This window comes from Ochotona princeps, chromosome 1 (assembly GCF_030435755.1).
Source record: "Ochotona princeps isolate mOchPri1 chromosome 1, mOchPri1.hap1, whole genome shotgun sequence".
Classification (NCBI taxonomy): Eukaryota; Metazoa; Chordata; class Mammalia; order Lagomorpha; family Ochotonidae; genus Ochotona; species Ochotona princeps.
The window spans coordinates 85,477,092-85,503,851 of record NC_080832.1 but is presented as its reverse complement, the minus strand read 5'-3'; the positions used below and the strand labels follow the sequence as shown (position 1 = coordinate 85,503,851).

The 26,760-nt window shown below is 42.7% G+C and overlaps 1 pseudogene; it reads right to left on the bottom strand.

Annotated features, from left to right (window-relative positions):
* Positions 1 to 5,826: 5,826 nt before the first annotated feature.
* On the bottom strand, positions 5,827 to 6,215 carry LOC118758279 (NADH dehydrogenase [ubiquinone] 1 beta subcomplex subunit 4-like; annotated as a pseudogene).
* Positions 6,216 to 26,760: the final 20,545 nt, after the last annotated feature.

The following is a 26,760-nucleotide window of genomic DNA, read 5'->3' as shown; positions in this document are numbered from 1 at the left end:
TGGAGTAGATGAACCATAGCTTTCTTATCCAATCTTCTGCTAATGGGCATTTTGGTTGCTTCCATGTTTTTGCAATTACTGATTGTGCTGCTATGAACATAGGGGTGCATGTTGGTTTCTCATGAAACAAGTGTTTTGGATATATTCCTAGGAGTGCTATTGCTGCATCATACGGTATATCGATTTTGAGTTGTTTGAATGTTCTCCATACTGATTTGGTACATGGCTTTTTGTTTGCAGTCAGTTGTGCCATTCCCTGCAGCGAGTTCCAGGTCTGGGTTCTTGTGTTAGATTTCTACCAGTCTCTCCATAGCCCCAGCTCCTGGCTCACCACTCTCCACCTCCTGTGATACCGTTGTGAGGCTGCACCTTTGTCTCTGCAACCTTTCTCCCACTTTCGGTTGGAGCAGGTCCCAGGATTAGGGACACACCAGGAGTCTTTTATAGCTAGGTTGTTGGTGGTGTTGATCTTGTCAGAACCTTTTGGCTGTTAGGTCTGAGGACCACACAGACATATTTTGACCAATATGATGCCATAGTCGGTATTATTTTCCCTGTGGGACCATTGCAATGCACTGAGCTCAGTGAGTTTGCTCACAGCTCAGTGCATGCACAGCTCACTCTTATCCCTGCAGTCTTAAAGCCTTTGCCACTCCATACATAATGGTACCTGATGTGCCACTACTAGAGTTCTTGGTCTGTTGGTTGACAGGTCTGTGAGCTACCCAGGCCTATCTTAAGAGAAACTGTAGGGATGTCATATTGTTGCAGTTCACAAATGAGTTCACTTCCCAGCTCATGTGCATGCAGGGTCCTGTCCTGTAGCCTTTGCCTCCTTAAACCCCCATTACTCTAAGGGGTTAGACTGGACTGTGAAATCCACCCTGTTTCCGCACTGCCTATCTTGGACCTACTGCTCTGCCTCTGCTCCTGCTCAAATCAAACAGACCAGCAGGACGGGCAGTTCTGTGTCTGGGTTCACCTCCTAAGCTCCTGGTGAATGCCCCTTCCTACCTGGTTGCTGGTGGAGTTCTGGCTGCCAGTGCAATTCAGATTGCCACTTGTTGAATGCCACTTGGATATTAGTCACTGCAACACCACATCATTGTTTCCATTGCTTTCCCCTTTTTGTCAGTCTCCAGGTATCCCTCTGCTGTCATTCTGTCCTCTCCTGTTTTGTGGAATGTGCCCTTCTGCTTCATACTGGCTAATGTTTCTCCATCTGTTTAAACATATCCTTATCCTATTCTGCCATCTTGATTCTCTCTGCAGTAATAGAAAGGCAGAGTGAGAGGAGAGCTCTTCTACCTACTGGTTTACCCCCCAGGGGCCCACAATACCCGCAGTAGCAAGGACTGCGCCAGGATGAAGTGAGTAGCCAGGAACTCTCATCTGATTCTAGCATTCGGGTAGCTAGAACTCAAGTGCTTGGTCCATCATATGCTGCTTCCCAGGCACATTAGGAGGAAATTGGCCTGGAAGCATGAAGCAGATGGAAGTTTAAACCAGCACTCAATATATCAGAATCAGGTTTATTGTTTTTGTTTTTCCTTCCTGAAAAGCTTCCACAGAAGAGACAAAAAGGTCACGGATAAACAGTAAGTGTGCTAACAGAAACCTGAAAGCTATAGAATAGTGAAACATCTCAAATTTGTAAGGGTAATTTTGTATTCAGAATTCAGCATAGCTAATTTTCACATGCACACTGTCAATCAAGTGTGAACATAGAATTGTATCCCTAGTTATGTATGAGAATAGACAAAAATATTTTCAGACTTAGAAAACTGCAGAGGAACACCATCTGGTGCTCTGCAGGACCAGGGGAAATGTATGACAGACTAGGCTAGGTCTCAGCCCTTACTGAACCATGTGTAAGCTGTATGGGGGTATGGAAGAGCCATGGCTGGGTTGAAACATCCAACAATAAGAACCAGATTGGGTTGAAGAACAGTCAGGAAACACCACTGTTCCTGCTAGGACAGGAGGTGAACTAAACAGGGCTGGCTCATGGACCCACTGGTATGTGCGAAACCTGGCACTGGGAGAGTTTCTGATGGAGGAGCCTGAGCAACTCCTCTGGCAGGGCACAGTCCCTGCAGGTAAGCACAAGAAGCACAATAGGAAACAGCCCAGAACAGGCTATGGAAATTATCCCACTGGTATACACATGGCATGGATTGGGGGCAGACCAGGCTGAACCTGTTCACATCACCCACTGGTGAGTCCGAGCGCCAGAACAGAGTGTGGGTCAAGCCAGGTTCGGTTGCGACACATACTAGTACACAATAAGGAATGCCAAGGTGAGATGAGCCGTACCAGATGTGGTTGCAGCGCCCAAACAGCACATGTGATAATCAGGCGGAGAAGGCAAAGCTGACAGGGGAACGTGGGCTCCCCTGCTGGACAACTACTTCCATTGGAAAGCGTGGGTCGGGATGGGGGCAGATCAGACTAGGCAGGGCTATAACCCTGTGGGCCTCATGTGAGCTAGATGAGAGAAGGGCCATGGTGGGCTGACTGTTCTGACTGGTGCAAGCAAAAACTAGAGTGGGTGAGGGTTGGTTGGGCTAGCCGCAGTACTAGCTGGCAGAGGCTGGCACTGGGAGCTAATTCTGTCAAGTCAAATACCAGAACTACCTGGAGAGTGCATAATCTAGGAGTGTGGCCTAGAAGGGAAATAGTGTGCACCTCCTGCGGGGCTACCACTCTCATTGGACAGCACGAACACCAGGACAGGGGCAGGGGTGGCTGTACAGAAGGGCACCTGCCAGTAGGTGTGTGGGCTGGATAGTAGGTTGGTTGGGTTGAGCTGGGCTTCGATGCCCATCGACATGTACGAGAGCTAAACAGGATGTGGGACAGACTTGACAAGCCTGCGGTGCATACTGGCAAGCATGGGAACCAGGGTAGGGGGCAGAACTGGTGGGGATTATGGAGAGTCGCCCCAACTAGGCTGCAGCTCCAACCGGTTTGCGTGAGGACCAAGTATAAGTAGGCAGGATCGAACTGGACTACAACACCCGCTGGTTCACGAGGAAGACAGGGCTGGAAACAGAATGAACCCAGCAATCCCAACGACCAGCATGAGCATAAGCTGATTGGTGTGACGGACGGTGTCAGACGCTGTACTAGCAAACTCGCACAAGAATCAGGCCTGGGATCATCTCAGATGAAGTTTCTTTGGAGATCCCTCCAACTGAACTGCTGATCTTAGAACCCCAACCATGAAGAGACTGTCAGCCAGTGGACTCTGAATAGGGTTCATTGCGATTGGAACTGAGAGATTGGCAGCAATCCAGAACTGATGAACTATCAAAACTGTATGAGCAGGACCCTCAGAGCGCGCCTCCCGTTGGGGATCTGAGATGGGTGGGAGGTTAGGTGGGGCTTTTCCCTTTGTTTTTTCCTGACCCCAGATACAGGGTAAATTGATATTGATGTGGAAACAATGGTATTACCCACTTTCACCCTGTAGCCCTTGACACTTTGTTCCCTAATCAACTAAGTAAGATTCTTAAAAAATAATTTAAAAAAAAGTAATTAAAAAAAAAAAGAAAAAGAAAATCACCAAACTACAGCTTATAAAAAAAAAGGACCTACAGTAAAATTAGAAAACAAATATGGAAGATCTTACTATCAATAATTATCTTAAATGTAAATGAATGAATTTCTCTAATTAAAATTAAAAACAGAAAAAAAAAAACTGCGGAGGAAAAAAACCAAAAGGAAACTGCTGAAGGATGTATTTTACCAGAGAGCAAATTTAAAAAAGTAGAATATATGGGAGCCAAAAGCTAGAATTTAGGACCCAATCAAGCCACAGCCCTAGGAAAAATCAGTCCAGGGCCTGGCATGGTAGCCTAGTAGCTAAAGTACTCACCTTGCACACGCCAGGATCCCACATGGGCACCAGTTCTAATCCCGGCTGCTCCATTTCTCATCCAGCTCCCTGCGTGTGGCCCAGGAAAGCAGTTGAGGATGGCACAAAGCCTTAGGACCCTGCACCAGCATGGGAGACCCAGAGTAGGCTCCTGGCTCCTGGCTTCAGATCAGCACAGCTCCAGCTATTGCAGCCACTTGGAAAGTGAATAAGCAGACAAAAGATCTTTTTCTCTGAGATTGCTGCCCAGGGACATCCAAGGATAAGGCCACTGTGCATGTAGATGAGGAATGAATGCTGAGGGACTTGCAATTGCAGGATCGCTGCACTTGCATTTAAGTGAGGGAACAAAGCCAGTGGTTTAGAGGGGACAGACCTGGAGATCTGTATGAGTCAGACTGATATACCAGCCCTCATGGGGACTTGGGGTGGAGGTGGGGGATGTCCCAGAGCTTCTTGAACTGTATCATAAAATGATAATTTTAAAATAAATTAGAAAAAAAAGAAAGATTTAATAGAAAAAAGGAGAGGAAAGAGAGAGAGATTCCCTCTACTGACTCACTCTCCAGATGGCTGCAATGACCAGGCTGAAGCCAGGAGCCAGGAGCTTCAGCAGGGTCTCCTATATGAGTGGCAAGAACCTGACCACTCAGGCCATCATCTACAGCTTTTCCCAGACCTTTAGCAGGAAGCTGAGGCTTTGAGCTGCTGTGCCACAATGCCAACCCCTAACATCTCTCTAAAGAGAGAAATGGGAGCTGGCATTCTGTCTCCTGTGACGCTGACATTCCATTTGCTCATCAGTTTCAGTTGTGGCTGCTCCACTTCCAATCCAGCTCCCTGCTAATGTACCTGGGAAGGCAGTGGACGGTGGCCCAAGTGCTTGGGTCCCTGCAAGTAATAGGAGGCCCAAAAGAAGCTCCTGGCTCCTGGTTTCAGCCTGGCCTAGTCCTGATTGTAGTAGCCAGAATCAGCAGATGGAAGATCTCTGTCTCTCCCCATTCTGTTGCTGTAACTCTGCCTTTCCAATAACTAAATAAATAATCTTTCTGAGAGAGAAATGAAATCTTTCTACCTTTGAACAATCTTCCCTGTTGCCCAATAACAAGGTTTTGTTTTTTTGTTTTTAAGATTTATTTCTCCTAATTGAAAACACAGACTTACAGAGAAATGGAAAGACAGAGGAAAGATCCTCCTTTTGATGGTTCACTCCCCAAGTGGTCATGACAGCTAGAGCTGAGCTGATCTGAAGCCAGGAGCGAGGGGCTTATTCCGCGACTCCCACAGGGGTGCAGGGCCCCAAGGCTTTGGACCATCCTTTGCTGCTTTCCCAGGCCACAAGCAGGTAACTGGAAGGGAAGTAGAGCAGCCACAACACGAACTGGCACCCATATGGGAGTCCATTGAGCCAACGAGCTAGGCCCGACAATTTTTTAACAGTTAAAGCTCCCAGGTCCCTTCTTGCCATATCCCATCTGCCTATGATGTAATTCTGCTTACTTTCCTGTGATTTCCCTTCCCTGTGGAGCCATATATGAGTAAACTAACACCTATTATGTTGTGATAATTTTGTATTGCATCCAGCATGCTAAACTGAACCTTATAGCCTGAATCTTGGGCAGGTTGTCAAGGAGTCTGCTGCTCAGACTGCCCCACAATATCACTTACAATATCACTGTCCCTCAAGTGATAAAGAATATTTAACTCTACATTATTAGAAGTATGTTGAATGTGTAATTCCATTTGTTTTAATTTAGAAAATATAAGAAGCATTCTATATACTTTAAATTGCCATACAGACATTACAAAATATTTTAGGAATTTACTAAGTAGAAATATTGTTTTCCAAAATCAAACAAATTATTAGATGTTTTCGAGTCTTCTTTTTAAAATGATTAACATAGGATTTGCTTCAGCAAGAATACATGTCATCATCATTGCCAGGCTTAATAAGAGATGTTAAACATTCTATCTGATTTTACCTCCTGGATAAGTTTTTCATTCTTATCCCTGTCCGTCTTTAAAACATAGTACCAGAAATACATGGGCCCAATTCCAAGCAGAGGTCCTAAGAGTGAGTTCTTGGGAACGGACCTGAAATTTGGTAAGATGTTTGCTGATCTTGCATATGTCTAATGTCTTAAAGCAGGATCTTCGACGATCCCTCGGCATTTAGGGTTGTTGTACTGAAGCAGGTACTCCTGTTTAAGCTGGGATCTTACGTCTAGCTTCTCTGTTTGCACTTGCTGGGTTTCTGAAGATATGTCGTATTGGACCAGATTGAGGATGTGGGGAAAGTAGCCAGGCCCAAGGGCTTATCCTTGGGGAACAACATCTTGGCAAATGGCCTGGAGTCTTCTAAGATGTCTAAGTGTAATATAAGAGAATGAGCATCAGTTGCAGATGGCCAGTGATTGATAAAAGTGGTGTCTGAGCAATATGCAACTGGGGTAGGTCAAGCTCATGTGCTGTGAGAGGGAGAGGAGGGCTGTGGAGGGCTGGAAGGTGTCAAGTCAGGAAGAATATTAGCCAGGAACAAAAGTAGTCTCAAAATGCCTCAGCCTATCCCTGGGCTTAATAGCATTTCTGTAAGTAAATAAGCTGAGCCATAATGCATTTGTGTTCATATTCTGCAAATGAACCAAGAATTTCAAATGGTATAAACTTAACCCTACCACTCAAGCCATTTAGGGCACCCCAAATTATCTGTTTCATTTTTATGGGAAGCTAAAAAGAATTTCACTAAACTAGGAATCAATCCAGAAGTATAGCAAGTATCAGAATAAGCTGATAAAGACTGCGCCGTGCTCACTATTCCAAACACAGAATAATTAAAATTTACAAGGCAAAAATGGTTTCAGAAAAGAATAAGATTGGCATTTTCAGAGGCTCTGCCAAAGAAGCCATGCAGCTTCTGGCATGCAACAGCCTGCCCAATATATTGGCTAGTGGGCAAACCAGCTGCTGCCGATTGCCTGCCAAGCCTGCCACCTCCACCTGCAAGCCATCCTCACTGCAGGTGAACCCGGGAGCCAAGTCACTGCTCCAGGGTCAGGCCCCTGGAAAGATGCTTGGGTGTGAAATGTCACAACTATTGCAGTAATAAAAACAATATAATTCCTCATTTCCCCCTTCAAAACATAAGTACTAGATACATTTTCTGCACAGGCTGAGGGTCAATTTGAGACCTACATAGCATAGTTTAAGTCCTCTTGGAAACTCTTTCACCTGGATTCCTCCCCACTGAATGTGACAGCACGACTCAGAGGCACTCCCAACTAACCCCCTAAATGCACTCTTGTCACACTCTAAGGTAGGAAGGTACCAGTTATATTCAATACACTAATTACTGCTTGGTATTAAACAATCAGCTGTAGAAACAGATGAGACCTATCAGCTTTATAAATGTGTACTAATTGCACAGAACTGTACATAGCTTTTTTAAAGATTTATTTTTATTGGAAATATAGATGTACAGAGTAAAAGAGAAGAAAGATCTTCCACCAACTGGTTCCCTCCCCAAATGGCCACAACGGCCAGAGCTTAGCCCATCTGCAGCCAGAAGCCAGGAGATGTTTCTGGGTCTCCCACAAAGGTGCAGGATCCCAAGGCTTTGAGCCATCCTCCACTGCTTTCCCAGGCCATAAGCAGGAAGCTGATTTGGAAATGGAGCAGCTAGGACACAAACTGGTGCCTATGTGGAATGTCGGTGCTTGCCATCAATTAGCCCATTTAGCCATAATGCTGCTGACCCCAAAATGGTATATGACTTTTTATCAAGAATTGGAGAAAGGAATTATAAATGTTGCCCCAATCCCCTGTACCCAAGTTCACCAGTGTTTGTCAACAGCTGTTGATTTTGAGCCATGTATCCCCTTGTGCACACTTCTATTTTTTAGCCACTTTGAAGTATTTCAATGCAAACCATTCCAGATAGAATTTGTATGTTTTCATGTAGAGGAGTTAAAGCAGTTTTGAAAAAGGGTCCCTGGCTGAGTAGCCTGATTAGCTGAGGCTCGGGGATTGACAGCATGAAGTGTGTATTAGGGTTTTTATGGATTTCTTAGTCTGTTTTCTAAGAAAGAAGACAGCTGATTGGACTGCAAGCCAAAAAGGACAAAGGTGTTACTCTCTTACGGATTTATTTCAACCCAGGGAGTAAGAGAGCGTGCCTATACTCATTAATTTTGAAGTATTTTATGTTTGAAGTAGAATGACATGGAGTTTAAACTCCCAGTTATTTGCACGCTGATAGCCCATTAATTCTCAGTTCCCCAGGGCCTGCTTTTAGCAGCCAAGGGCAATGAGTTTTTGGATTTAGAGAAAACGCATGCAAAAGTCTGATCATCTTTTACATCCAGGAAGATTATTATTGATTCCGTTTTCTGATCATGTAGTATATTTCCACATATTTTCCTTTGGAAAGGTGGAGACTACTCTTTGGGACTGTTCTATCCTTCAACAAATCTCTCAGTTTGCAAATATCCACCGTGCATTCTTTCAGGTAGCCCCTTGCTTATTGTTCAATGAAACTGTAGTAGAGGTGAATGCCCCCTTCTTCCTGTTAAGGACCACCTTGCCCTAGCAGGTTTGGAAAGCAGTGTTTGTCACAGGATAGGGCACAAACTGGTCTTTGACACAAATCTATTGTTTTTGCCAGCCTATTGCTCTTAGCCCTGCCCACCTCCCCACCGCCCGCATCGTCCCTTTATGGGATTCTAATGTAACTTTCTGTCCGTGGCCTGGAGGACGGTGCAGGAGGCCACAACTGCCTGTTCCTCCACATACCCTGCACCCTCAGTTGCTCCTGCCCGCCTCACACAGAAGATTTGAGGTGACTGAGATTGTGCTTGGGAGAACACAGAAGAGGGCATAATTGTACCCCAACACTGCATGACAGCGTAAGTTATGTAGAAAAAAAATCAAAATATTTTTCTTCATCTTAATTATTTCCTTTAATGGGGCATCATCAGGAAAGCATGATTTCTCTTCTGCTTCCCCCTCCATCCCAAAATGAGAAGCCATGTTGGGTTTTAAAGTCCTGTACCTTCTGTGACTCAGGGCCTGGGAGGGGAAGGAAAACCTAGCTTTGGCTTCAAGAGGGGAAATGGCCATTGGTGCTGCACCATAGACAGCTGCCCTAGGGAAGCAAGCTTGAGGGCTAGAGTGGGAACAAGGGCCAAGCACTCACAACCTCAGGGATCCTGTTCATTTCCTGGGGCTGCTATAAGAGAGCAGCCTGGAGCAGGTGACTTGAAACTGGCAGAATGTGCTGTCTCACAATGTCAGGAGCTAGAAGTCTGAAAACAAGGTGTTTGCAAAGCGATGTTCCCTCTAAACCCTAAAGGGGAATCCTTCCTCGCATCTTTGCAGCTTCCAGCAGAATGCCAACATCCCTTGGTGCTTATGAGTTTGCAGGGGCACAACTCCTGAGTCTGCCTTCAGAGTCACAGGCGTTCTCTTTGCATGTCCTTGTTTTCATTCAGACATCTGCTTATAGGGTCACCAGTCGTACAGGATTGAGGTCACACCCTATTCCACAATGACCTCATCTTAACAAATTACAGCTGTGATGACTCTAGTTCCAAAGAAGACCACATTCCAGGGAGTAGGACCTTGATAGAATTTGAAGGAGGTACAATATGCAAGCAGTTACAAGAGCCGCTGCCCCAGGCTCCTGTTCCAAGCATGGTTGGAGTGGGCCAGGCAGGCTTTGGTACTGGCTGTTAGCAGCAGTGACCTCAGATTGTCTAAGTTGTGTGAACATTTAGGGACTCTGGTCATGGCCTTGAAATGCAGGGAGCTTTGCTCATTCATTTCCCCTTCAGCCCAATGATATGGCTGTCCTTTTCTCCTCTGGGTAGTGACTTGATGGCTCTGCACCTTGAATGCAGGTATATAGAGAGCATAGTCAGATGATCACCCTTGTCATTACTGTTGTTAGTATACCATGGGCCAACCCTGTGTCTAGCCATATCTCACCGGCTGGTATGATCACCATTGTCATTACTGTTATTAGTATACCATGGGCCAACCCTGTGTCTAGCCATATCTCACTGGCTGGTATGATCACCATTGTCATTACTGTTGTTAGTATACCATGGGCCAACCCTGTGTCTAGCCATATCTCACCGGCTGGTATCACTAAGTGCCTGATTCTTTTGTTTACTTTCCACACTTGCTATTATTCTTCCCTTAAACTCCTCTCTGTGATTGTATTTTGAAATATTTGTTAAATACAGGCAGAAAAACTAAGGGCACTTCCTTGTCCAAGAGGCCCACCTTCTTCCAGGTGGCAGGCTGAGCAATAAACTCTTTTTGCAATTATCATATTTCTTTAATACAAAATATATACGAAGAGCTTATTTTCTACCAGTCCCTATAAGCAGCAGGAAAGAGATGAAAAAACGTGTTCTTTCCATAAACCCCATAAATAGCAACCTCCTACTCAGAGATAAAATAGAAACCACTGTGTACTGCTCTGTAATCAAAGCATCTTCACACAGTTTTATGAAGGAAAAAATTCAAAAGATAGGACATAATAGACAAACCACATTTATAAAAATCATTTATAATGAGAAAAGACATTAGTTGTATTTCACAATACAATAATTATCAATAAAATGTTTAAAAACTATTTATGGAATGCATTAAAATTAGTTGTTTATTTGAAAGGCAGAGATATAAAGAGAGTGAGCAAGCAAGGTGGGGGGATTCTTGCATCCACTGATTCAATCGCCTGGTAGCCACATTGTCTAGGACTGTGCCAGGCCAACGCCCTGAACCAGGAACTTCTTCCAGATCTCCCATGTGGTTGTTGGGGCCCAAGCACTTAGGCCCTCCTCCACTACTTTCCCAGGCAGATTAATGGGGACCTGCATCAGAAATGGAACAGCCCAGGGCCCAGTGCAATAGCCTAGTGGCTAAAGTCCTCATTTTGCACGCATCAGGATCCCATATGGGTGCCAGTTCTAATCCCAGCTACTGCACTTCCCATCCCGCTTATTACCTGTGGCCTAGGAAAACAGTAGAGGATGGCCCAAAGCATTGGAATCCCGCACCCACGTGGGAGACCGGAAGAGGCTCCTGGCTTCAGATAGGCTCAGCTCTGGCCGTGATGGCCACTTGGGGAATGAACCAGCAAATGGAGGATCTTTATATCTCCTTTGCCTTTCCAATAGAAACAATAAATAAATCTTTTTTACAAAAGAAAAGAAATGGAGCAGCCAAGACATAAACCAGTGCCAATATGGGATCTGGGAAGCCGGCCTTACATGTGACTTTGAGCACTATACCACAACACTAGCACCTATGGGTGCTTCTTGAAAAATTTTCCCTTTTAAAACAATGGAAAATATGACAGAAAACAGATGCCTTTCCCCCCAGTTGAGGTATAAAGTCCTTAAAGCAGTGTTAGTGATCTGAACTGAGGATATTTTACACAGGTATGAAAGGAGTTTTTTTTTTTAAGTGTGTGTGCATAACACACCTTGTTTGGGTTTCATTGTTGCTGCTACTGTTGACAGATCTTTGAGAGATGATTCAATATCTGAAGGTATCGGTAGCCAGTCAGGAAAATTACTGTATTTCACTGGCTCATTGGTACCTAAAGCTTTATTAGCCATTAGTCATGCACTTAAAAATAAACTTTCGTCCCATTATGACTTTTAAGAGTTTATTTGAACAGGCAGCAATGGATGAATCAAGCAATAGCAAATCATGAGTCATTCTGCGTTCTGTGGAGGGGGCATATGGGGAGAACTTTGCGAAGTGTTCATAATAATAAGACAAAATATTTGATTAATTTAAAGTGAAAAGTCTCTAGTTAGAGCCTTGTTAATGTCTTTGATGGCTAAAATTGCTTCTTAGGGACTAAATAGCGATTTGGTTTGTTTTCTTAGTCTAGGACTATTTCTCTGAATTAGATTTTTGTTTGCTTAGGTACTACTCAAGGCATTGAAGCTGTCTCAATGGCCTGCTAATTGCTTATTTTTGCAGATGGAAAGGAAAGGAAAAAGGAGGGAGTCATAAAATGATTTTGTTGTTTAAGAGCTGAGACAGAGGAAAATTCGCTGCCTGCTACCCAAGGAGCCTATATTGGAGTGGCTCTGCCTGTGCTAATTCCAAGTTTCCTGCAGATGTATCTGGGTGCAGGAGAGGATGGCTTCAAAGAGGAAGAGGATGTTCTTGGAAGTAATGTGTGTGTGTGTGTGTGTTCTTTGAAATAACTATATTCTGAAAAATATAAGAACTGATGCTACTGCCGGCACCTGCTCGTCTGCCGCTGCAGTCGAACCTGAACAGGTCAGGTTTATGCATTGAGTTCTGAGACGCCCATGCTCAAGGATGCAGGGTGTGGCTGGGATGTTCATCATGCTAATTTGGGGCACTAGATCTTGGAAGCAGTGCTCAGCTGAGCAGAGACTCTTTAGACACTAGAAGACTGTAAGTCACATCTCTGAGGACATTCAGCTGCTTATTAGCTCCAAGGCCAGAACTTAGGCTTTGTGGCCTCACATCAAGGTTGGTAACACTCCCTGCCTGCCATTGCTTATCTTAAAACTAAATGTAAATGCCAATGACTTAAAAAAAGAAACTTTTCATTTGAATTTGCTGTGTTTGACAAATACATGTTATATCATTAACATGGTATTTTCCTCTATATGTAGCCCTTTGGAAATATAACATATAATGCATTTGAGATAGGTAATCAACAAATTTCTTTTTAACTTTTCAGGTGAGTTGCTAGTCCTATTCCTAAGATTCTCAGCAAGCCCATGTTGCTTATTTTTTTTTTTTAAGAAAAGATTATTGGGCAATTGCCCCCCTGCCCATCTTGGAATGTACATGTCTCTTATTAGAGTACTTGGTTCAAGTCCTGGCTGCCTCATTTCCAATTCTGCTTCCTGCTGTCACACACCCTAGAAGGCAGCAATGACAGCTCAACCATTTGGGTTTCTGTTACCAACATGAAAACCCCATATTGAGTCTCAGGCCCCTGCTTCCACCTAGCCCAGTTCTGGCTGTTGTGGGTATTTGGGTAGTAGAGTTGGGAATGAAAGGTCTCTGTTTCTCCCCTGTGTCTCTGTTGTTCAAATACAGTAAAAATAAATAAAAATATTAAAAGAGATTTAAATTAAAAAAAAATATTTGAGAGACAGATTTCTCTCCTGTACATCCACTCCCTAAATGTCTACATACACAAAGCTGGGCCATATTAAAACTAGGGACTGGGAACCCAGTGTGAATTCCTAGATGGGTAGCAGGGACTCAATACTTCAATTGTCTCCATTTGCTTCCCAAGCTCTGAGTTAGCAAGAAATTGTTATCAGGATCAGAGCCAGGGTGTAAACACAGGCACTCTGATATGGAAGTCAGGGGTTCCAATCAATATCCACTATGCCAAACACCTCCTCCTCCCCGTTTGTTTTTTTAACTCGATATAGAATTTTAGAAGGTGCAGTCAATAATAGCAACTTGCATAACTATGTCATCCAGGCCTCCAGCGTCTGGATCAGCACCATTAGCTCAGTACTGCCACCTCTTTTTTGTCCCAGCAGCCCACAGCTTGTGTTCATGTTCCTATGCAAGCCATTACTTTCTGAAAGCCATTTAGCAGTGTATCACAGTACATTACCAATATATTTAACAGTATCTTATCATTTACTTGCTTAGTTATAAGTAATTCCCATTTATTAATTTCATCTTGGTTATGAAAGTATCGATACAAAGAATATAACATATTGAGAGGAAGGCATTTGCATCTGAATTACGTGGTAAATGATATACAGGGAAGGTGTAAAGCCCAGACCATCTGTTATCTGACTTGCAATTCTTCATTCTTGTGCTATCTTAAAATATGTTTTTCCTAAGAAAATAGGAGTTGAGGCAAGTCTAAGAGACTGAAATAAACATAGAGATTATCTCTGCCTCCAAATAATTTTGTTTTTAAGATGGTTATTTGGAACTTGGAATTTATTTTGCCACTGAAACAGCACCTAGAGCAAGTAGCCAGTCAAAACTAGACTGACATGTAAAAGAGCTTTATTACCATATATTACTCAAGTAGCCATATCCAGTTTTATCTGCTAACTCACTCGCCAAGTGACCACGATGACCAAAGCTGAGCTGAGCCTATCTAAAGCCAGAAGCCAAGAGATCCTTCTGGGTCTTCTGCACTGGAGCAGGATCCCAAGGCTTTGGGCCATCCTCGACTGCTTTCCCAGGCCACAAGTAGAGAGCTGGATGGGAAGCGGGGTCGCCTGGATTAGAATCAGTGGCCATATGGGATCCTGGCATGTGCAAGGCCTTCAAAGACTTTAGCCATTAGGCTACTGTGTTGGGCCCATCGATTTTTGATGTTTATGTATTTTATTTATTTATTTATTTTAGTGGAAAGGCAAATATACACAGAGGAGGAGAGACAGAGAGGAAGATCCTCCATCTGATGGTCCACTCCCCAAGTGACCGCAACGGCTGGAGCTGAGCCAATCCAAAGCCAGGAGCCAGGAGCTCTCCCAGGTCTCCCACGCGGGTGCAGGGTCCCAAGGATTTGGGCCTTTCTCAACTGCTATCCCAGGCCACAAGCAGGGAGCTAGATGGGAAGCAGGACCACTGGGATTAGAACCGGCAACCATATGGGATCCCGGCGTGCGCAAGGCAAAGTGAGGACTTTAACCCAACGCTATTGCGCCAGGCCCTATGTATTTGTTTTTGTCAACTTGAAAGGCAGAGTGATGTGGGGAGGAGGAGGAGACACAGAGAGAGAGAGAGACAGAAAAAGACAGAGAGAAACTTCTAACCACGGGTTTGCTCTGCAAATGGCCCTACAGCCAGAGCTGGACCAAGCAGATGTAGGCAGCCCAGAACTCCCTCTAGGTGTCCCAGGTGGCAGGGACCAAATCCCTGGGTGATCATCTGCTGCATCCCGACATGCAGCAGGAACCTGGAGTGGAAGCAGACCAGCCAGGATCTGAACAAGGCTATCTGCCAATTTAGGTTGCTGACTTCACAAGCCATGACTTAACTCACTGTGCCACAATGCCTGCCCTGCATCCTTGCCCAGGTACTTGGTTAAATATTGTTCTGGGTGAGTGTGTGTATGTGTGTGGTTGTTTCTGAATGATGCTGACATTTAAATCAGTAGACAGAATAAAGCAGATTGTCCTTCCTAGTGTGGTATAGTATAAAAAGTTTTAACCTAGAATTGTGAGGTATTTAATGGTTCCATCATCTCACAAATTTGGCTACTTCTTCCCTTTGGTAAGGACTGGGGGAACTGCTGATATGCCTGGGTTGCTCAGTAGTTTGAGGAGAAATTAATTGATGTGATCTATGCTTTGGAAAGCTGGGCGAAGGAAGCACCCTGAATGTTTGGAACGCTGATGTTATATGAAGGGATTGAGCAAATAGGCAAATATGTTGAAGATAATGGTAGCCAAGTTTCATACTCTAAGGAAGAAGATAAATATGGAGAGGCCAGAATACATGCTGGAATGTTGACATGGAATTGGAAGGATCAGTATGAACTCTTCATTTCTAACGCAGGTAGCTAGCTAGATGAGGGCTGCATGTATGGAGGAATAGATGGGTGGTTAGATAAATGGGTTGGCGATAGACACATAGATGGAACTGACATTTGGTGTGAATGATTAAGATGCCACTTAGGATGCCCTCATTTCATGTTGGAGTACCTGGATTTCAGTTTCAGCTCTACTTTTGATTCCAGCTTCCTACTGATGCCATCCCAGGAGATAGTAGTTGATGCCCCAAATGGATAGTTCTCTGCCACCCATGTGGAAGAACCAGATTAAGTTCTTAGTTCCCAGTTTCAACCTGTTGCTACACAAGAAAGAAGTCTCTACTCCCATATCTGTCTCTCTCTACTTTCAAAAACATACACATGAGAATGTAAAAATCTAGCAGATCAATAAATCTTTCAAAAACCAGTGAAAGTATACCATACAAAATTGTGCAAATAAAGAAAATTTAAGAAAACAGAGATACCAATATTCATATCAGACAAGATTGAGTTATTGGGGAGGAAAAAAGCACTAAACCATACAAAGAATGCCACCGTACAGAGATTAAAAGGGCATAGTAAAAATTCCCACACATTGATGTATGTAAAGATAATGATTACAATGTAGTTCAAAATAGAAAAGTAACTGGAATAGTAAATAGAATGCCTATCCAAGGAAACTCATTTAATAAATTGTGGCATAGAGTTCCATGTAACCAAAAATAAAAGTAAAATAATGCTTCATTAAGGAACTGCCTCCAAGTTATATTTTTAAACAACAATCACAAAAATGTGACAAAGAACCGTATGTACAACATGCTTAAATTTGCAACCACAGCCTGTTTGTGCTTAGACAATTTGGGGAGGATCTATAAATTTCCTCTAGGAAGTAAGATTTAAAAACTAGGTTGAGAAGTTTATTATGTTTTTTTGTTATGACGTACTTACCCTATTTGAATTTTCCCTATGTGAACATCTCAACTTTTAATTTAAACACAGGTAATTTAAAAGGATTTAAAAGATGAAAATACCATCCAGATCCCAGACTTTATTATATCATCATATCTATGACTCTGTTTAGAAAAAGAATCTCCAAGAATTGATTATTTATTGAAGTATGAACATTGGAAAATGGTTTTTTAAATGTTTTAAAACTTGAGTTTTATCTTTGGTGAAAACTGTTTCATCACCCTAGCACTGGAAATCATTGAATATACTATAGAATATGTCTGGTTATTTCAGTCCAAGACAAAAATGAATGGTTTACAAGGGCCAATTTCCGTTAGGTCAGGAGGCTGAAGGCATCATGATAGGGTAATAAGTGCCTCTCTGTGTGTATCAGGCTGAGGGTTGAGTCCTGGCTTACTAATTACCTGCTGTGTGACTTTGTGCAAACCACTTATGTGACCCCAAAAGGAAGGAACTAAGGGTATTTTTCTCTAATCAACTACATCTCAGGTGAAACGGAGCTAGCCCTGGATGGTTTCTGAGGGTCTTGTTCAAGTGTGTACAATCTCACACAATTTGTAGACACACAAGCATAAACCTGTGTCTTCAAAGGTAAGCCAGAACGTTTGTGCATCAAAGAGGTACCACTGCAGCATCAAAGTTTTGCTTAATAAGTCAACACATGCATCACCCAAAAAGAGTTTAAAAGTCACTTATTGGAAAGAGAACTTCATTGTTTAGTCTACTTTCAGCTGCCAAAGACTAACATTTTCTATTTTTACATTTCCTCTTATATCTGATTTAATATTTTTATTAAATAGGTTGAATAAATAATACAACGTTATATCTTAATTTCCTTTTTCCTCTGTGAGTTTTTTCACTCCTCTCCTTTTCCTTTCCAGTTTCTCTCCTCTGAAATATGTAACAGAATCTCAGCAACCACAAGAAATGAAATAGCCCTCTTTAAAACAATTGTTGTTTGTCTCATGAAGACTCATAGAGTCTTACCAAAACAGTAACTTAGGTTGAAAATCAAGTGGGATGTTAGTAGCCAGTAAAATTAATAAGCACAATAACATTATGGATGCTTAAAAAAGAGCCAAATGGTAAAATTAACTTAGGTTCCCTATGCAGAAATCAAGTGCTTGGAGCAAAGGAAAGTAAGTGGTAGTTCTGTTTTCTGTGGATTAGAGCACATTGAGCTAAAAGAGGGTCAATGTAGGAGAGTGCAGTCTAGGAGAAATGTGGCTCAGGCCCAGGAGAAAGCATGGAAGACATTTGGGAGCATTTACAGGAGAAAAACAAAAAGGAGAAGACAGTAACATGAAAGTTACAAGAAGTCACCAAGTGAGAAAACATGTGACTCTGTTTTCTATTTACCACAAAGCTGCGATTCCTGGGCAGAAATCAGAAGAAAGCACATTATGGATAAACTATTGATGATTATGTTCTGGCACAAAAACTGATATAAAAATGTGATCTGCTGTGTTGGAAAGGAGCCGTTTTCCCATGACCCAAGCTGGGAATGGGCATTTCTCAGGGAGAGTCCAGAGTAGCACGGTTCTTGACAGGAAGGCTCTGGATCCGTCTTTTCCATACTGTAGCTGCTGGCCATATGGGCCAAAAAGCCCTTGGCATAGGATGGGTAGGACCCCAGAACTGAATTCTTTTATGTGACTGTGATTTTAAAATAATCAAAAATAATGAAAGGAAAAAAACATATAGATAACAAAGCTATCCAACAGCTTTTTACCCACCTCTGCTAAATTGACATTATTTTTTAAATAGTTTTTGTGATGAATAGTCAGAAAAAAAATAATATTGGGGTTTCCTCTTCTTTAACACATGCATTTATGCAATTACTGATAATACTTTCATCTTTATTTAATCATTTTATGCATTATGAATATTAAACCAGATTATTATATCTTCCCAAATATTTTGTTTAATAACATGTAAAGGACATATGCATTTATTTAAATACCTAATTTCTAAAACAAAAAATAATTTAATAATAAAAACAAAAATGGCAAATGGCAGTGGTGGCTACCATACTGGAGATTGCAGCTGTCGGCTTTAAGAGAATTATCCATATGGGCCTACAATGTGGAATAAAACACTCCTAGGATTTTTGTTTTTTCTTTTCTCTTGTCTCCCTATAACCTTCCATCTTTCACCAACTCTGTCCCAACTCTACTCCAGTCATACTAAATTGCTGGGATAGTGTAGATTTGTTACCATCAGAAAGCAAGACAGGTTTGTGATTTGGTGTCTGTCTCAATAAATCACATTCAGCGGGAAGATAGACTAGATTGCTGATAAAGTAGTAGTTTGCAAAGCAGAAACCATTAATCACTTCATCCAGGAGAGGGGATGTTTGGTCTTGTGGGAATAAATCCTTGACTTTTTTGTTGTCTGTTGTTAAACAAAATTATGAAGTGGTGTTTGCTGTCCCATTTTGCCATGATGTCAGAGTCACTTGTCTGAGGTCAGCATTGTTTATGTCTAACTGGAACACACATTTATCTCAGCCCAGCTGTGTCAGGACAGCTCTGAAAGGCAGGGGCTGCTGCTTTCTGTTTTGTTTTGTTTTGTTTTGTTTATTTCACTTGAAATACTCATTCAATATATAAGTATCCATTGAGTGTTTGTTTCTGAGCACCTACTTATGTACTGAAGGAAGCACAATCCATGTCTGGCTGGGATTGCAGTCTAATCAAGCACACAAATCGACACATCAGTCAGGTGGTGGTAATGCCAATGCTGTGATGAGAAAGGCAGCAAAAAAGCTGGGGGCTGGGGGAGAGAGAGGTAGAGAGGAAGGAGCCCATAAACGGTCTGAGGGAAAAGCAGAGGAAACAAATGGAAGTCCCTGGAAGAGAAGAGGTGTGTAAGGAACAACAAGCAGGCTGTTGGGGTGGCAGTGGAGTGATGAGGGGTCCATGGCAGGGCATGAGGTCCAAGGCAGAAATGGAGGGATAGCAGATCATGAATGGCTTTGTAAGCCGTGGTGAGGTGAACTTTGTTCACATGTGGTGCAAGTCACTGGAGGGCTCCAAGCAGGCAAAGAGCATCCCCTTGTGTGTATATAGTTAAAGGTTTATTGAAGTATAGCCAATAAGAAAAGAGCTGCACATATTTCGAGGATCACTTTGGCTAATGAACGGAGAATATCTGTGTGAAGGCAGCAGAGAAGTAAGATGCATCCTGTTAAAATATAACTTCCTTAATTTAGATGCGAGATGATGCACTATTCCATATGGGAACCACTACTCACATGTGTCTATGGAACACTTGACACTGGAATGTGCTGCTAGTGTAAAATATACCTGGAATTTTGAAGACAGTCTGAAAAAATAGAAAATAATCTCATAATCTAAAGAATTTATCCTATAGTTAAATAATATTTGGCTTATACTAAGTAAAACATACTTGAAATTAATTTCACTTGATTGTTTTTTGCATTTTTAATGTGGCTCTCAGAAAATTTAGAGTGAAACATGTTACTTACCCTGTATTTTGATGGGCTAGCACAGGTCTAGAGGTAGTAAAGAAAGATGAAATGTATGATGTATTTCTAAGTTAATCTTGACATTGTTTGCTGATAAATCAGATGAGGGGTGTGGAAATATCTGGGTGACCATTGTCTACTGAATTAGAAATGCTGAGAGAGAAGGAATATTTGAGTAGATGGAGTTTAAGAGTCCAATTTTGGACATATTGTGCCTAAAGTGCTTGTCAGAAATTCAAATGGAAATATCTAATACGAAGTTCAGGGGAGGTTTGGGATGCGAATATAAATTTATGCATCAAAGGCAATGTATAGTATTTAAAATCATGTAACCATAGGAGATTATCACAGAAGTAAGCACAGTGGAGATAAGAAGCCCTCCCAGGACTGAGCCCTGGATGACTAGAAAAGAAGGATCCATGGGCAGGGGAGAGGAGTGGGAGGAGCACAGGAGTATCATATCCCAAAGTCAAATGATGGAAGCTTTGGAGGGATGTGGGAATGATTAGCAATATCCAGTGCTACTGAGAATCCAATAGGATGAGGACTGAGAATTGACTTTGGATTGTGGGTAGGGACGTTTTCAGTGTGGTGATGAGGAAGAATGCCTAACAAATATCAGTACAGGAGAGACTGTGAGTTGAAGGAACAAACACAGTGACTCACCATCTGCTGGATTTTTTGCTGCAAAGGGGAACCAAGCCATGTACGGTAGTTGGAGGGCAAGGCAGAGTCTAGGAGTCAAAGGAACAGCATCTGGCGACAAGTCAAGGAGCTGCCTTAAATAGAAGCCCACATGGTCCTTCCATTCTAACAGAAGGGAAGGCAGAGAACAGAGCTAGCGTGTGCAGGTGAGTGGGGGACCAGGAGTGCTAGTGTGCTTGGAGGTCCTCTTCACATTGAGTTAGTTTTCTTAGTAAAATCAGAAGTAAGACATCTGCTAAGAGTGGCAAGAGAAGATACAGCATTGAAGGTGTGAAGAAAGAGAGAAAATGAGAAACAATCACCTTGAAAAATGAGCAGGGTAGGATAACATTAGGAAATATTTTAGCTCCTGAATCCCTGCCACTCTTTCAAAAACTTGTCCTTTCAAAAAAAAAAAAAAAAAAGGCAACGTTTTCAGTGCCCATCCATGTTCAAATAGCCTGGCCTTGCATTTGCTTCTTTTTCATTGCTTTTTTTCCTGCCAGTTATACCCACTGATACTCTAAACCTTATCATTTGCATACAATTGTTCCTGTAGGTTGTGTGTTCTAGCAGTTAAGATCCAGATTAAGGGCTCGGCATGATAGCCTGGTGGTTAAAATCCTAGCCTTGCATGCACTGGGACCATATTTGGGGGCCGGTTCATATCCCGGCTGTTCCACTTCCTTTCCAGCTCCCTGTTTGTGATCTGGGAAAGCAGGGGAGGATGGCACAAAGCCTTGGGACCCTGCACCCACAGAGGAGACCAAGAAGAAGCTCTTGGTTCCTGGCTTCAGAGAGGCTCAGCTCTGGCCATTGTGGCCACTTGGAGAGTAAACCAGCAGATGGAAGATCTTTGTCTCTCCTTCTCTGTAAATCTGACTTTGTAATAAAAAATAAATACATCTTTTTAAAAAAAGATTTATTTTTTATTACAAAGTCAGATATACCGAGAGGCGGAGAGACAGAGAGGAAGATCTTCCGTCCGATGAATCACTCCCCAAGTAACTGCAATGACCAATGCTGTGCCGATCCAAAGCCAGGAACCAGGAACCTCCTCCAGCTCTCCAAGCGGGTGCAGGGTTCCAAGGCATTGGCCCATCCTCGACTGCTTTCCCAGGCCATAAGCAGGGAGCTGGATGGGAAGTGGAGCAGCCGGGATTAGAACGGGCGCCCATATGGGATCCCGGGGTGTTTAAGGCGAGGAGTTTAGCTGCTAGGCCACGCTGCCGGGCCCAGTAAAAATAAAATCTTAAAAATAACAACAAAAAGTTCCAGGTTGAGACATCCACATTCCAAATTGACGTACCTGCGTCCAAAAACTGGCTCCACTCGATTCCAGTTTCCTGCTAATGCACACCATAGGAGGCATTGCTTAGCTCAAGGAACTGAGTTCCTGCCACCCAGGTAGAAGAAACACCGTATTTTGTCTTATATCCCCCAGTAGTTACTGTTCTTTTCCCTTATAGGAAGGAAAATACTGCAAAATTGATACAACAGTGACTTTTCAAGTCATTGCCTTCCACTTTCTTGAACCCTTTCTAAATTAGCCTTTCCCTTTTGTCACCCACGGAAGCTCCACAATGTGCCCCTCTCAGCTCTCATTTTATCCCATCTGTCAGGAATTCTATCTTTGAACAATTTCTTTATCTTTCAGAACACTGGAGTCTTCCAACGTTCCTTCTGTCTCACTGGCTATTTTTCTGAAAATCAAACAACAATTTGTGCCTTAGGCTTCTCTTTTTTCACTCTCTTTTTAATTTTCTGAAAGATTTTAATATTTTATTTGAAAGGCTTATTTACAGAGAGAGATCCTTCATCCCTTGGATCACTCCCAAAATGGCCGCAATGGCTGAAGCTGAGCTGATCCAAAGCCAGGAGCCAGGAGTTTCTTCTGGGTTTTCTACAAAGCTGCAGTGTCCCAAGACTTTGGACAATCCTCTGCTGTTTCCCAAGCCTTCAGTAGGGAGGTGGGTAAGAAGTGAAACAGCTGGGACACAAACCAGTCGCAATATGGGATGCCAGGCATTTGCAGGTAGAGGATTATCAGCCTTTTGAGCCCCCATGCCTGTTCCCTCTTCTTTTTCTACCTCTTCTTAAAGATTTCTTTATTTTACTTAAAAATCAGAGTAATACATAGAGGGAAAAAAAAACAAAAACAAAAAATCTTCTATCAGCTAATTCACTTCCCAAGTGCTTGCAATAGCCAGAACTGAGCTAATCCAGAGCTAGGAGCCAGGAACCTCTTCCAGGTCTTCCACATGAGTGCAGGCACCCAAGGCCATGGGCCATCCTCCATTGTTTCCAAGGCTATTAGTTGGGTGCTGGAAGGAAAGTGGAGCAGCTGGATTCGATAAGAATGTTGGCCACTGTGCCAACCTTGGACTTCTCTTTTCTTTCTTTTTTTTTTTTTTTAAGGTTTTATTATTATTGGAAAGCCGGATATACAGAGAGAAGGAGAGACAGAGAGGAAGATCTTCTGTCCGATGATTCACTCCCTAAGTGAGACGCAACGGCCGGTGCGCGCCGATAACGAAGCCAGGAACCAGGAACCTCTTCCAGGTCTCCCAGGCGGGTGCAGGGTCCCAAAGCTTTTGGCTGTCCTCAACTGCTTTCCCAGGCCACAAGCAGGGAGCTGGATGGGAAGTGGAGCTGCCGGGATTAGAATCGGCGCCCATATGGGATCCCAGTGCGTTCAAGGCGAGGACTTTAGCCGCTAGGCCATGCCGCCGGGCCCTTCTTTCTTTTTTTTAAAGATTTATTTATTTTTATTGGAAAGTAGAATATGCAGAGAGATAGAAAAACAGAGAGGAAGATCTTCCATCCGCTGATTCACTCCCCAAGTGGCTAAAACAATCAGAGCTGAGACAATCCGGAGCCAGGAGCTTCTAACAGGTCTCCCACATGGGTACACGGTCCCAAGGCTTTGACTGAGCTCATATCTTCTGTCCCCTACTGCTTTCCCAGGCCACAAGCAGGGAGCTGGATGGGAAGCAGGGCTGCAGGGACATGAACCAGCACCCATATGGGATCCTCATACATGCAAAGTGAGGACCCCAACTGCTAGGCTTCCATACCAGGTCCTGGGCTTCTCTTTTCTATCTCCAATTACCCTCTTGGTAATCTGATTCAGCCATGTGGCACTAAATGCCACACATATGTATATGATCCCCAGGTTTTATCTTTGACCCATATCTGTCCACTGACCTTTAGAGCTAATATATAACTCCCTACTTAACATCTCCAACTCAGACATCTAATTGGCATCACAAATCTTCCATTTTGCAAACTGCTATCTTACCAACCCTTTCAAGCTTGTACCATCCAGTCTGCCTCTTGCAGAGTGGTGGAATGTCTGCTCTTGCAGATGTTCAGGCCAAAAGGTCCGGGGCATCTTATTTGCTATTTTTGTCTCATATCTCACATCCAAGTTAGCAGAAAATATACCCATTTCTTACTACCTTGGACTGGCCCAGGTCTTCTCTGGGTGCTCCAGAGATTGAGAGCATTTGTATCACACACACCAGTGGGCTGCAGCATACCATTAGAGAAACCCAGTGTATGTAAAGGAGAGTAAAGGGTGTTAAGACAAGAAGGGAATAGCTGTATCAGCAAAAGAAATGGAAATGGATTAGGGTAATGATGTATTTGAATGATTACTAGGAACTTAACATAAATAGAGTAAGAGATGTAACGGAATGGTGGAGGAATACCCAGGTGCTGGAATGGTGGAATACTTTCTGTTATTTACTAGGCAATGTGGAGTACATTTGGCAGGCAGTGGGGTGTCACTGAAAAGTATTCAGTTGGAAAAAGCATAAGCAGATTAATGTTGGACAGATCACTCTTTGCCAAGAGGATGATAAGCTGCACGGAGTACACACCAGGAGCAGGGGCAATGGTCCAGGAAAAAATATTTTTGCGTAGTCTCAGAGAAAGATGAAAAAGGTCTAAACAAAGTTAGGAATATGAATATGGAGAAATAAACTACACACCGAGGAAATCTTCAAAATACAGATCTCTCATATTTTGTGCATTATTGAGTATGTAAAAAACAAGGAGGGGTCAGGGATGATTTCAATTTTTTTCCTGACATGGATATGTCACCCATGTAACCCTGCCTGAGACAGCGGAGGGGAGTGAAGAGAGGTGATTATGTCAAGTACCCAAAGACTTCACAGTGAAGACATCAGAGAAGTAAATTTTATGGGTCTCTAGAGGAGTGGAGAGAGGTTTGGGCTGAAGAGATGAGCTCAGGCTTTCTTTGAACATATGTCACTTCATTTCAGGTTGGGCACTGGGTTTAATTAGATAGCCTAATTATTTTTAAACAATTAGATATTATAAAGGAATTTTTCTCATATATTTTTAATGAAAACATTATTTTTTCAGATATTGTTAATTTTACTCATTTGACAGACAGGGTGAGAAAGAAAGAAAGAATTCTTATCCATGGATTCACTCCCGAGATGTCTGCAACTTCCCGGGTCAGGACTGGTCTCTCATGCCAGAGCAGTTAGCACTGCCTCCCAGGATCTGAACGAGCAGCAAGCAGGAGTCAGGAGCTGCAACCAGGTACCGTACCCAGGCTGTTCACAGCAATGTAACAGAACTGTCTCTGTAAAGATTTATTTGTTTGTTTTGAAAGTCAGAGCTATAGAGAGAAAAGGGAGAGAGAGACAGAGATCTTTCATCTGCTGGTTCACTCCTTAGAAGGTTGCAATGGCCAGTCCCCAGCGAAGCAAAAGCCCAGTCAGGAAATTCTTCCAGGTCTCCCATGTGGGTGGCAGGCATCCTCCACTGCCCCTCCGAAGTCACCAGTAGTAAGCGAGACCAAAAACAGAGCAGCCAGAGCATGAATCAGTGCCCATGTGTGATGCCTCTGTTGCAGGTGGTAGCCCGCTCCACAACACTAGCCTCAAGAAAAAAATCACATTGGTTGACATTTTTACTGTTAGACCAAATGTCTGTTCTTCTGTTACCTTTTACAAATAAAGGATTCAGCACTTTCATTCTGTATTGGGCCCTGCAGCTGGCCGAATCTGGGTATGAGGACGGATGAGGAGGGAAACCAGAACAAATACACATAGTTCCTTTTTTTCCTTTCTGGGAAATTAGAAGCAAGAAAATAGGAGGGTGGGGAGTCTGAGTATTAGCATGAGGAAGAGTTTTTAAAGGTTTAAGACGTTATGTGGGTAATCAGAGAATGTAGTGCCTTGAAAGTTTTTAAATACTTTAACTGTAATAATTTTCTCGAGCTCTTTTATTACCATACTTAAAATATGCATTTAAGGAATAGTCATAAAGGATTACATATGGGAATTATTGTATTGTCACCAAAATATTTGCCAAGCTTAATGTCATCTTGTGAGAAGTGGAATGTGATCAGCTTGACTTGCTGTGGAATAAAAAATGTGCTAAAGGTTCCAGTTGCTGTGGATGATAAATAAACGTGAAAGTGGCATGTGAACTGGAGAGCACTGTAGATGTTATGCCTACTAAATTGAATTTTGGCAATTGATCTGTAAAATGTAAATTTCAAAAAGGTACTTTGGTTAGTTCCCATTGTAAAGTTTTTCAGATTATAAAGGTTGCCAAATTGTCTTTGAACTTTCAGAATTGTTATATAGAGAAGAAAAATCTTCCCACAGGTCCTTCCCATAAATCCTACCACTTTTATCATTTTGTTTTTCTGCCAGACTTCTTGTCTATTATATGCTATATAAATTCTTCATAAACATCAGTGAAATATTTATATGCTAGTCTATTATGTGGCTCTGTCATTCATGATTTATACATTTATCTGCTGCTATTGGACATTTAGGTTCTCTCTTTCTGATAATTTTATATAACTGTATGAAAATTTTCAATTGAATTTCTTTCCAGCTGGAATATTCCCCAAATTTAACAAAATCATATTTTTAACTTTTTTTTTCATTTTTTTAAAATCTGAAATGCAGAGAGACAGAAAAAGAGACACACAAGAGCAATCTTCCACTTCCTGGTTCAATCCCTAACCTGTTAAAGCTAGGGCTAGTTTAGGTCAGGTGGAAACAGGCCACTCAGAAGATCCCCAGGTCACTCACAGGGGTAACAGGCACCCCAGTAAGGCCCCCAGTGTTGGAGCTATCATCTGCTCGCTCCAAGATGCACATCAGCAGAATGCTCGGTTGTGAGCTGAGTAACCAGCACTCCAACCAGGCCCTCCAGTATGTG